Below are 11684 nucleotides of genomic sequence, written 5' to 3'. Positions count from 1 at the left end.
ACATTGTTTTTGCTATTGTGGGATGTTGTGTTAACATTCTTAAATACTACAAAAACAATCCATAATTTTGTTGGTAGGTATAGCTTGTTTGTTAAGAAAATGTAAGCACTGTGGAAATGTGTTCACTGACTCCATGTTGGGTGAAAACGACATGAAATGTGTGAATGGTATGGCCACAAAAGACCGATGCTGTGCTAATTGTTTAGTTTTGAAAATGTGACAACTGTTTGGACAAACGCTTGTTAGCGACTGAAAAAAAAACTGTTAGATGGTCTCAAGGTACACAGTGTGTAAATGTAAGCATTTTAAATCTATGACAGGCAGGAGAAGGAAATATATGGCTGTTTTAGTTCCTACTAACACCAGCACTATACTATTACTAGCATATATTGTAAACTCTGAAATGACTGATGGTTTTGTATGTTGTAGTTCCATCTGCTGCACTATCCAAACCAACTCCTGATACAAGTGCTGGATTGAAGGCATCACCAGCTGATGGTAAAAACACTGTAATCTAGATCATGTAATCAAATGTTGAGATTATTTTGGTTGCATAAATATAATAATTGGTCTATTTACGTTTGTGTAGCTCCAGCCTCTCCAGGCCTAAAGGGGAAGACACCTGTGGCTCTTCCAGCGGAACTGATGTTCCTAGTGAAGGAGACCTCAGCAGAGAGGCCTGAGTCAACTCCAGGTATGTTTCCATTTTAGTGTAGGGCTGATGATCAGACAGGGTTTCCGCAGGGCATTAAAAGTATGAAAGTCAAGAAAATTACATACGATGTAGCCTAGTTAAGCAACGTGAGCGGACCAAAAGAGAGTGCTGTTTTCAGAACATTACCACGATTGCAGATTTGTCATTCAATTAACAAGTAATAATTAGTGTTTTGTTACGGAATAAATCAGCGGTTTTTTTTTTAGTTAAATAATTTTTGAGTCGAAGAATCATTGATACATTCATAAAGACAGAAACTTGATTGATTCTTGAATGAATCAGCAGAAAACAATTTAAGGGGAAGATATCACGAATATGCTGATTTAAGTAAGGTTAGAAGGGATGCAGTTTAAATTATATAGATTTTCTCACATATCCAAGACGATCATCATTGCATTGTCAAAATCAATGGCACTTAATTTAAAACATATAACCGGTCAAAGCTTGGGATCATTAAGATTGTTTAATGTTTTTGAATAGTCTATATTATATAATATGTAATATATATAGTATAGTATATAATATAATATATAATTTATGACACCTTTTATGTGAATGCATTTTAAAATATAACTTATATTATATGTGATTGTATTATGTGATTCAATTTGAATTATAGCTTCATAATGCCAATCCTTAGTAAAGTCACACTAAAATGCTGATTTGCAACATTTCTAATGATCAATATATACACACACATATGTTTTTGCTTCAAAATTTTGTTGAAATCATGATACATTTTATTTTTCAGAATTATTTGATTAATAGAAAGTAATACATAATATTTCCCAAGGAAAAATTAACTTGATCAAAAGTGAAAAGACATTTTTTATGTTAAAAAATATTTTATTTCAAATGAATGCTGTTATTTTTTAACTTTCTATTCATCAAATAAAAAAAAAAAAATGTATCATGATTTCCACAAAAATTGAAAATTAAAGGGAAAAAAATGTGTTTAATATTAATAAGAAGAACCATGGATAATGTTTGAGCACCAATAATCATAACAGAGCAGCAAATCAGTATATTAGAATGATTTCTGTAGGATCATGTAACACTGAAGACTGGAGTAATGATGCTGAATATTCAGATTTTATCACAACAATGAACTACATTTTAACAGATACTAGCATAGAATTTATTTATTTTTTAGCCTTGGTGAGCAGAACAGAATTGTTTTTAAACATTAAAAACCTTTGACCATTTATATATTTATGCACGTTTCAACTAAGCTGAGGAAAATAAATATTTGCGAAAGTCACATTACACAGACCCAAATAGTTTGTCAAGTTTTAAGGTCTGAAACTTAGATTACAAGAGAAATTGTTTATATTTTACTATTTTTTTGCAATGAACAACTGTAATTTCCACCACATCACAATATACAGCTGTTGTTTAAAAATAGAATAACTTATGTCACTCAGGAATAGTCTTAAAATCATTTTTGTAACTAGTTTTACCATTTTTTTTTTCAGATTGTAAAATATTTATACAGTTGTCAACGAGACAAATTAACTGTCCTAAGGTCCAAATCATGAACTGTACACCTGTCACACTCTGAAACTAAACATTGGTTTGGGTAAGATCTTATTAGATAATGAATATTGAATTTTTAGATTAAGTAGAGCATGATCTCATAAATTGTGGATGAATGTTTAATGAGTGATGAGACCTTTTGAAATATATAAAAAAATGTGTGTGTTGGTGGAAATGACATGAAATTAACGTAATTGTAGGGAAGCTTCATACCAATGCTGGAACATGACTGGATTGAAACATTTGCAGTCCTGCAAATCTACTGTCGATCTAATCCATATTAATTGTACTTTGTAACCATGAATGTCATTTGCACCACAAAGGACAGTGTAGTGGAAATTACATTTCTGTAGATTATTTGTGGAAAAATGGAAGATAGCTTCACTGATAATAAATATATTAACTGATCAAGCAATATTTACTTTGATGTTTCTTAATTTGTTGTTGATGAAAATTTTAATTTCTCCGTGTCCAACATGTGCTCTGATGTCACTCAACATAGAAACACACAGTGTTGTGGTGGAAATTACACAAACTGTGCGACAGCTATATTTTGTATAAAAAGTAATTCTGACAGAGGTCTCGAATTAAATACTATAATATTTTTTTTTAAATTATTTTATTAGTGCTTAATTCAGGTACATTAATATTTACCAGATAAGTAATATTTATAAACTATATTTTCATTGTTGAAGTTTAAAAGTCTGGGTGTGCAACAAGGAAACCTAAAAGGAGGTTGAAAAGTATGGAAAAATCATAATAGTAAAGTAGTAAAACAATTTTTAAGGTGGTTTTAATAAGCTTAACAAAGGAAGAGGAATTTGTCAAAAAAAAAAAAATGACCAAAGAACAAAAAAAGTACCTATAAGTTAAGAATCACCTTTTTATTATATATTTATGTTAAATATTTATGTATGGGTCGTGCGTGGCAGTAAAAAAATTAAATGCATTATAAAAAGCATTACATTAGATTTGATGATACCAGCAGAAACCCTATCAGATTTAGTTTAGTATCGTTATCACAAACACAACCCAAATTTGTCATCGTACTATGATGCTAATAACCTGTTCGAATGCAAAACATAAAGACTGTACTTTGTTTCAGAACTCTGCACAAGTGCTGCTGGCACCGCTTCACACAAAGCAATTGCCTTTGAGGGGAGTGGCAGGAAAATACATTTACTGCCCAGAAATAGAAATAGAAAATAGAAATTCTAATTGTAATCATCCATTAATTTTCATGTTGCACCATTCTGTTGCTCCATCCATTCCTTTCAGTTACATTTTAATTGGTCATTGTTTTTGTCCTTAACATCCATCCTAGCACATAAGACCTAAACGGAGCATATTCTGGTAAATTGCAACTGTTTGTAAAATGTGTACTGATTAATCTAACTGATTGTTATTTGCTTGTGTACATATATCTAATTGACCTTGTTCTTTTTGTCCATTCCCATTGCTTTGCAGCAGCTATAATTTCCTTGGTTATTGTTATCCGTGTTTTTTTTTCTTCTTTTTTTATTTATACTTGTTTTAGAACTCTCTAGATTCCACTAAAGGAATGTTTGAGTCAATTTAATAAAACATTGATTTTAAGTAAAGAACTTGTCTCACCTGATTTAATCTTCAATCACTATTTGGCTTATCATCAATTAGAATAATGGCTTAAATTGTTTATTTTGTAGATACATTTTTGAATGCAACATATTATACTGATATTACATACTTTATGGTCATTCTCTATACAGAAAAATATATACACATTTCAGGCTGAACTGATGTAGATTTTAACATGGTTTTTGTTTTGCCATTAATTTGATGACAAACATTTCTATATTTTAAATGACGGGTTATACTTATATAATAATTCATTCCATCATGCAAAATTCAGTATATTCCCCATATTATTGGCTATTAAAACGGTTTACACCTTTAAAAATAAGCTTAATACACACTCAAAAAAATAATTCGGTCTAAAAATAAACTTTATGTAATTCAATTAAATGCTAATTTTCCATGTATTTGGATTACATAGTTTTAATATAAACATATTAATAAACTTAATGTGATTCATATGCATCAGTGATATGTGAATGAAACAGGTAAGATTTATGTAATATTTCCCAGTGTTAAACAAGCACTGCTCAGTGTCCAGTGTAGAGCTCGTGCACTGTTCTTTTCAACAAAACATGATTCTTGCACAAATTTCTAAATTGTCTTGCAGCACCTGGGCACATATAAAAGTGACACAAGCTCAGCAGAGGATGGTTTCGATCCATCAGCTTCTGGGTTATGGGCCCAGCACGCCTTCGCTGCGCCACTCTGCTGAAAGTCACCCCAGATGGGACTCGAACCCACAATCCCTGGCTTAGGAGGCCAGTGCCTTATCCATTAGGCCACTGGGGCTGTCATGTAGTTGTTTACTTTTTCTTTTAGTTCTCCATCTCATTCAGCTTCTGGATGAACAACTATTGTGAGAGGACCAAGTGACTTTAGCTTTTCACGAACAGGCTCTGAACATTTCTCTTTTTTGGGGGCTCTGTCATATATACAAGCTCAGAAGTGTTAGCAGAGGATGGTTTCGATCCATCGACCTCTGGGTTATGGGCCCAGCACGCTTCCGCTGCGCCACTCTGCTTGTCTTGATGTGGAGCTCGTGCACTGGTCTTTTCAACACAACATGATTCTTGCACAAATTTCTAACTTGTCTTGAAGCACTTGGGCACAAATAAAAGTGAAACAACCTTAGCAGAGGATGCTTTCGATCCATCGACCTCTGGGTTATGGGCCCAGCACGCTCCCGCTGCGCCACTCTGCTTGTCTTGATGTAGAGTCTGTGCACTGGTCTTTTCAACATAACGAATCTTGCACACATTTCTAAATTGTCTTGCAGCACCTGGGCACATATAAAAGTCACACAACCTTAACAGAGGATGGTTTCGATCCATCGACCTCTGGGTTATGGGCCCAGCACGCTCCCGCTGCGCCACTCTGCTTGTCTTGATGTAGAGTCTGTGCACTGGTCTTTTCAACATAACGAATCTTGCACACATTTCTAAATTGTCTTGCAGCACCTGGGCACATATAAAAGTGACACAAGCTTAGCAGAGGATGGTTTCGATCCATCGACCTCTGGGTTATGGGCCCAGCACGCTTCCGCTGCGCCACTCTGCTTGACTTGACGTAGAGCTTGTGCACTGGTCTTTTCAACATAACATGATTCTTGCACATATTTCTAACTTGTCTTGCAGCACTTGGGCACATATAAAAGTGAAACAAGCTCAGCAGAGGATGGTTTCGATCCATCGACTTCTGGGCCCAGCACGCTTCCGCTGCGCCACTCTGCTTGACTTGATGTAGAGCTTGTGCACTGGTCTTTTCAACATAACATGATTCTTGCACATATTTCTAACTTGTCTTGCAGCACTTGGGCACATATAAAAGGGAAACAAGCTCAGCAGAGGATGGTTTCGATCCATTGACCTCTGGGTTATGGGCCCAGCACGCTTCCGCTGCTCCACTCTGCTTGACTTGATGTGGAGCTCGTGCACTGGTCTTTTCAACATAACATGATTCTTGCACAAATTTCTAACTTGTCTTGAAGCACTTGGGCACAAATAAAAGTGAAACAAGCTTAGCAGAGGATGGTTTCGATCCATCGGCCTCTGGGTTACGGGCCCAGCAGGCTTCCGCTGCACCACTCTGCTTGACTTGATGTGGAGCTCGTGCACTGGTCTTTTCAACATAACATGATTCTTGCACAAATTTCTAACTTGTCTTGAAGCACTTGGGCACAAATAAAAGTGAAACAAGCTTAGCAGAGGATGGTTTCGATCCATCGACCTCTGGGTTATGGGCCCAGCACTCTCCCGCTGCGCCACTCTGCTTGTCTTGATGTAGAGTCTGTGCACTGGTCTTTTCAACATAACGAATCTTGCACACATTTCTAAATTGTCTTGCAGCACCTGGGCACATATAAAAGTGACACAAGCTAAGCAGAGGATGGTTTCGATCCATCGACCTCTGGGTTATGGGCCCAGCACGCTTCCGCTGCGCCACTCTGCTTGTCTTGATGTAGAGCCTGTGCACTGGTCTTTTCAACATAACTTGAATCTTGCACACATTTCTAACTTGTCTTGCAGCACCTGGGCACATATAGAAGTGACACAAGCTTAGCAGAGGATGGTTTCGATCCATCGACCTCTGGGTTATGGGCCTAGCACGCTTCCGCTGCGCCACTCTGCTTGTCTTGATGTAGAGCCTGTGCACTGGTCTTTTCAACATAACTTGAATCTTGCACACATTTCTAACTTGTCTTGCAGCACCTGGGCACATATAAAAGTGACCCAAGCTTAGCAGAGGATGGTTTCGATCCATCGACCTCTGGGTTATGGGCCCAGCACGCTTCCGCTGCGCCACTCTGCTTGACTTGATGTAGAGCTTGTGCACTGGTCTTTTCAACATAACATGATTCTTGCACATATTTCTAACTTGTCTTGCAGCACCTGGGCACATATAAAAGTGAAACAAGCTCAGCAGAGGATGGTTTCGATCCATCAGCTTCTGGGTTATGGGCCCAGCACGCCTTCGCTGCGCCACTCTGCTGAAAGTCACCCCAGATGGGACTCGAACCCACAATCCCTGGCTTAGGAGGCCAGTGCCTTATCCATTAGGCCACTGGGGCTGTCATGTAGTTGTTTACTTTTTCTTTTAGTTCTCCATCTCATTCAGCTTCTGGATGAACAACTATTGTGAGAGGACCAAGTGACTTTAGGTTTTCAAGAACAGGCTCTGAACATTTCTCTTTTTTGGGGGCTCTGTCATATATACAAGCTCAGAAGTCTTAGCAGAGGATGGTTTCGATCCATCGACCTCTGGGTTATAGGTCCAGCAAGCTTCCGCTGCACCACTCTGCTTGACTTGATGCGGAGCTCGTGCACTGGTCTTTTCAACATAACGAATCTTGCACACATTTCTAAATTGTCTTGCAGCACCTGGGCACATATAAAAGTGACACAAGCTTAGCAGAGGATGGTTTCGATCCATCGACCTCTGGGTTATGGGCCCAGCACGCTTCCGCTGCGCCACTCTGCTTGACTTGATGTGGAGCTCGTGCACTGGTCTTTTCAACATAACATGATTCTTGCATAAATTTCTAACTTGTCTTGAAGCACTTGGGCACAAATAAAAGTGAAACAAGCTTAGCAGAGGATGGTTTCGATTCATCGTCCTCTGGGTTATGGGCCCAGCACGCTTCCGCTGCGCCACTCTGCTTGTCTTGATGTAGAGCCTGTGCATTGGTCTTTTCAACATAACTTGAATCTAGCACACATTTCTAACTTGTCTTGCAGCACCTGGGCACATATAAAAGTGACACAAGCTTAGCAGAGGATGGTTTCGATCCATCGACCTCTGGGTTATGGGCCCAGCACGCTTCCGCTGCGCCACTCTGCTTGACTTGATGTAGAGCTTGTGCACTGGTCTTTTCAACATAACATGATTCTTGCACATATTTCTAACTTGTCTTGCAGCACCTGGGCACATATAAAAGTGACACAAGCTTAGCAGAGGATGGTTTCGATCCATCGACCTCTGGGTTATGGGCCCAGCACGCTTCCGCTGCACCACTCTACTTGACTTGATGTAGAGCTTGTGCACTGGTGTTTTCAACATAACATGATTCTTGCACATATTTCTAACTTGTCTTGCAGCACCTGGGCACATATAAAAGTGAAACAAGCTCAGCAGAGGATGGTTTCGATCCATCAGCTTCTGGGTTATGGGCCCAGCACGCCTTCGCTGCGCCACTCTGCTGAAAGTCACCCCAGATGGGACTCGAACCCACAATCCCTGGCTTAGGAGGCCAGTGCCTTATCCATTAGGCCACTGGGGCTGTCATGTAGTTGTTTACTTTTTCTTTTAGTTCTCCATCTCATTCAGCTTCTGGATGAACAATTATTGTCAGAGGACCAAGTGACTTTAGGTTTTCAAGAACAGGCTCTGAACATTTCTCTTTTTTGGGGGCTCTGTCATATATACAAGCTCAGAAGTCTCAGCAGAGGATGGTTTCGATCCATCGACCTCTGGGTTATAGGCCCAGCAAGCTTCCGCTGCACCACTCTGCTTGACTTGATGCGGAGCTCGTGCACTGGTCTTTTCAACATAACGAATCTTGCACACATTTCTAAATTGTCTTGCAGCACCTGGGCACATATAAAAGTGACACAAGCTTAGCAGAGGATGGTTTCGATCCATCGACCTCTGGGTTATGGGCCCAGCACACTTCCGCTGCGCCACTCTGCTTGACTTGTTGTGGAGCTCGTGCACTGGTCTTTTCAACATAACATGATTCTTGCACAAATTTCTAACTTGTCTTGAAGCACTTGGGCACAAATAAAAGTGAAACAACCTTAGCAGAGGATGGTTTCGATCCATCGACCTCTGGGTTATGGGCCCAGCACTCTCCCGCTGCGCCACTCTGCTTGTCTTGATGTGGAGTCTATGCACTGGTCTTTTCACCATAACGAATCTTGCACACATTTCTAAATTGTCTTGCAGCACCTGGGCACATATAAAAGTGACACAAGCTTAGCAGAGGATGGTTTCGATCCATCGACCTCTGGGTTATGGGCCCAGCACGCTTCCGCTGCGCCACTCTGCTCGTCTTGATGTAGAGCCTGTGCACTGGTCTTTTCAACATAACTTGAATCTTGCACACATTTCTAACTTGTCTTGCAGCACCTGGGCACATATAAAAGTGACACAAGCTTAGCAGAGGATGGTTTCGATCCATCGACCTCTGGGTTATGGGCCCAGCACGCTTCCGCTGCGCCACTCTGCTTGACTTGATGTAGAGCTTGTGCACTGGTCTTTTCAACATAACATGATTCTTGCACATATTTCTAACTTGTCTTGCAGCACTTGGGCACATATAAAAGTGAAACAAGCTCAGCAGAGGATGGTTTCGATCCATCAGCTTCTGGGTTATGGGCCCAGCACACCTTCGCTGCGCCACTCTGCTGAAAGTCACTCCAGATGGGACTCGAACCCACAATCCCTGGCTTAGGAGGCCAGTGCCTTATCCATTAGGCCACTGGGGCTGTCATGTAGTTGTTTACTTTTTCTTTTAGTTCTCCATCTCATTCAGCTTCTGGATGAACAACTATTGTGAGAGGACCAAGTGACTTTAGGCTTTCAAGAACAGGCTCTGAAAATTTCTCTTTTTTGGGGGCTCTGTCATATATACAAGCTCAGAAGTCTTAGCAGAGGATGGTTTCGATCCATCGACCTCTGGGTTATAGGCCCAGCAAGCTTCCGCTGCACCACTCTGCTTGACTTGATGCGGAGCTCGTGCACTGGTCTTTTCAACATAACGAATCTTGCACACATTTCTAAATTGTCTTGCAGCACCTGGACACATATAAAAGTGACACAAGCTTAGCAGAGGATGGTTTCGATCCATCGACCTCTGGGTTATGGGCCCAGCAGGCTTCCGCTGCACCACTCTGCTCGTCTTGATGTAGAGCCTGTGCACTGGTCTTTTCAACATAACTTGAATCTTGCACACATTTCTAACTTGTCTTGCAGCACCTGGGCACATATAAAAGTGACACAAGCTTAGCAGAGGATGGTTTCGATCCATCGACCTCTGGGTTATGGGCCCAGCACGCTTCCGCTGCGCCACTCTGCTTGACTTGATGTAGAGCTTGTGCACTGGTCTTTTCAACATAACATGATTCTTGCACATATTTCTAACTTGTCTTGCAGCACTTGGGCACATATAAAAGTGAAACAAGCTCAGCAGAGGATGGTTTTGATCCATCAGCTTCTGGGTTATGGGCCCAGCACGCCTTCGCTGCGCCACTCTGCTGAAAGTCACCCCAGATGGGACTCGAACCCACAATCCCTGGCTTAGGAGGCCAGTGCCTTATCCATAAGGCCACTGGGGCTTTCATGTAGTTGTTTACTTTTTCTTTTAGTTCTCCATCTCATTCAGCTTCTGGATGAACAACTATTGTGAGAGGACCAAGTGACTTTAGGTTTTCACGAACAGGCTCTGAACATTTCTCTTTTTTCAGGGCTCTGTCATATATACAAGCTCAGAAGTCTCAGCAGAGGATGGTTTCGATCCATCAACCTCTGAGTTATGGGCCCAGCACGCTTCCGCTGCGCCACTCTGCTTTCCTTGACGAGAGTACCATACGCCGGTCTTTTCAAAATCACTTGATTCTGGCACACATTTCTAACTTGTCTTGCAGCACCTGAGCACTTATAAAAGTTAAACAATCTTAGCAGAGGACGGTTTCAATCCATCGACTTCCGGGCCCAGCACGCTTCCGCTGCGCCACTCTGCTTGTCTTGATATAGAGCCTGTGCACTGGTCTTTTCAACATAACTTGAACGCCCTGGCTTAGGAGGCCAGAGCCTTATCCATTAGGCCACTGGGGCTGTCATGCAGTTGTTTACTTTTTCTTTTAGTTCTCCATCTCATTCAGCTTTTGGATGAACAACTATTGTGAGAGGACCAAGTGACTTTAGGTTTTCAAGAACAGGCTCTGAACATTTCTCTTTTTTGGGGGCTCTGTCATATATACAAGCTCAGAAGTCTTAGCAGAGGATGGTTTCGATCCATCGACCTCTGGGTTATGGGCCCAGGAAGCTTCCGCTGCACCACTCTGCTTGACTTGATGGGGAGCTCGTGCACTGGTCTTTTCAACATAACGAATCTTGCACAAATTTCTAACTTGTCTTGCAGCACCTGGGCACATATAAAAGTGACACAAGCTTAGCAGAGGATGGTTTCGATCCATCAACCTCTGGGTTATAGGCCCAGCATGCCTCCGCTGCGCCACTTTGCTTGATTTGATGTAGAGCTCGTGCACTGCTCTTTTCAACACAACATGATTCTTGCACAAATTTCCAAATTGTCTTGAAGCACTTGGGCACGAATAAAAGTGCAACAAGCTTAGCAGAGGATGGCTTCGATCCATCGACCTCTGGGTTATGGGCCCAGCACGTTTCCGCTGCGCCACTCTGCTTGTCTAGATGTAGAGCCTGTGCACTGTTCTTTTCAACATAACTTGAATCTTGCACACATTTCTAACTTGTCTTGCAGCACCTGGGCACATATAACAGTGACACAAGTTTAGCAGAGGATGGTTTCGATCCATCGACCTCTGGGATATGAGCCCAGCACGCTTCCGCTGCGCCACTTTGCTTGACTTGAAATAGAGCTCGTGCACTGGTCTTTTCAACACAACATGATTCTTGCACAAATTTCCAAGTTGTCTTGAAGCACTTGGGCACGAATTAAAGTGAAACAAGCTTAGCAGAGGATGGTTTTGATCCATCGACCTCTGGGTTATGGGCCCAGCACGCTTCCGCTTCGCCACTCTGCTTGTCTTGATGTAGAGCCTGTGCACTGGTCTTTTCA

The 11684-nt window shown here is 41.1% G+C and overlaps 5 non-coding genes across 5 annotated transcripts; all 5 read right to left on the bottom strand.

The window, feature by feature from the left end:
- Positions 1 to 4584: 4584 nt before the first annotated feature.
- On the bottom strand, positions 4585 to 4657 carry trnar-ccu (transfer RNA arginine (anticodon CCU)). The gene has a single exon. It is a non-coding gene; the product is annotated as a tRNA-Arg (tRNA).
- Positions 4658 to 6862: 2205 nt separating this feature from the next.
- Positions 6863 to 6935, bottom strand: trnar-ccu (transfer RNA arginine (anticodon CCU)). The gene has a single exon. It is a non-coding gene; the product is annotated as a tRNA-Arg (tRNA).
- Positions 6936 to 8071: 1136 nt separating this feature from the next.
- On the bottom strand, positions 8072 to 8144 carry trnar-ccu (transfer RNA arginine (anticodon CCU)). The gene has a single exon. It is a non-coding gene; the product is annotated as a tRNA-Arg (tRNA).
- Positions 8145 to 9278: 1134 nt separating this feature from the next.
- trnar-ccu (transfer RNA arginine (anticodon CCU)) lies at positions 9279 to 9351 on the bottom strand. The gene has a single exon. It is a non-coding gene; the product is annotated as a tRNA-Arg (tRNA).
- A 776-nt stretch (positions 9352 to 10127) lies between these two features.
- trnar-ccu (transfer RNA arginine (anticodon CCU)) lies at positions 10128 to 10200 on the bottom strand. The gene has a single exon. It is a non-coding gene; the product is annotated as a tRNA-Arg (tRNA).
- Between the last annotated feature and the right edge of the window lie 1484 nt (positions 10201 to 11684).

This window comes from Garra rufa, chromosome 1 (genome assembly GCF_049309525.1).
Source record: "Garra rufa chromosome 1, GarRuf1.0, whole genome shotgun sequence".
Classification (NCBI taxonomy): domain Eukaryota; kingdom Metazoa; phylum Chordata; class Actinopteri; order Cypriniformes; family Cyprinidae; genus Garra; species Garra rufa.
This window is presented reverse-complemented; position numbering and strand designations above follow the sequence as displayed.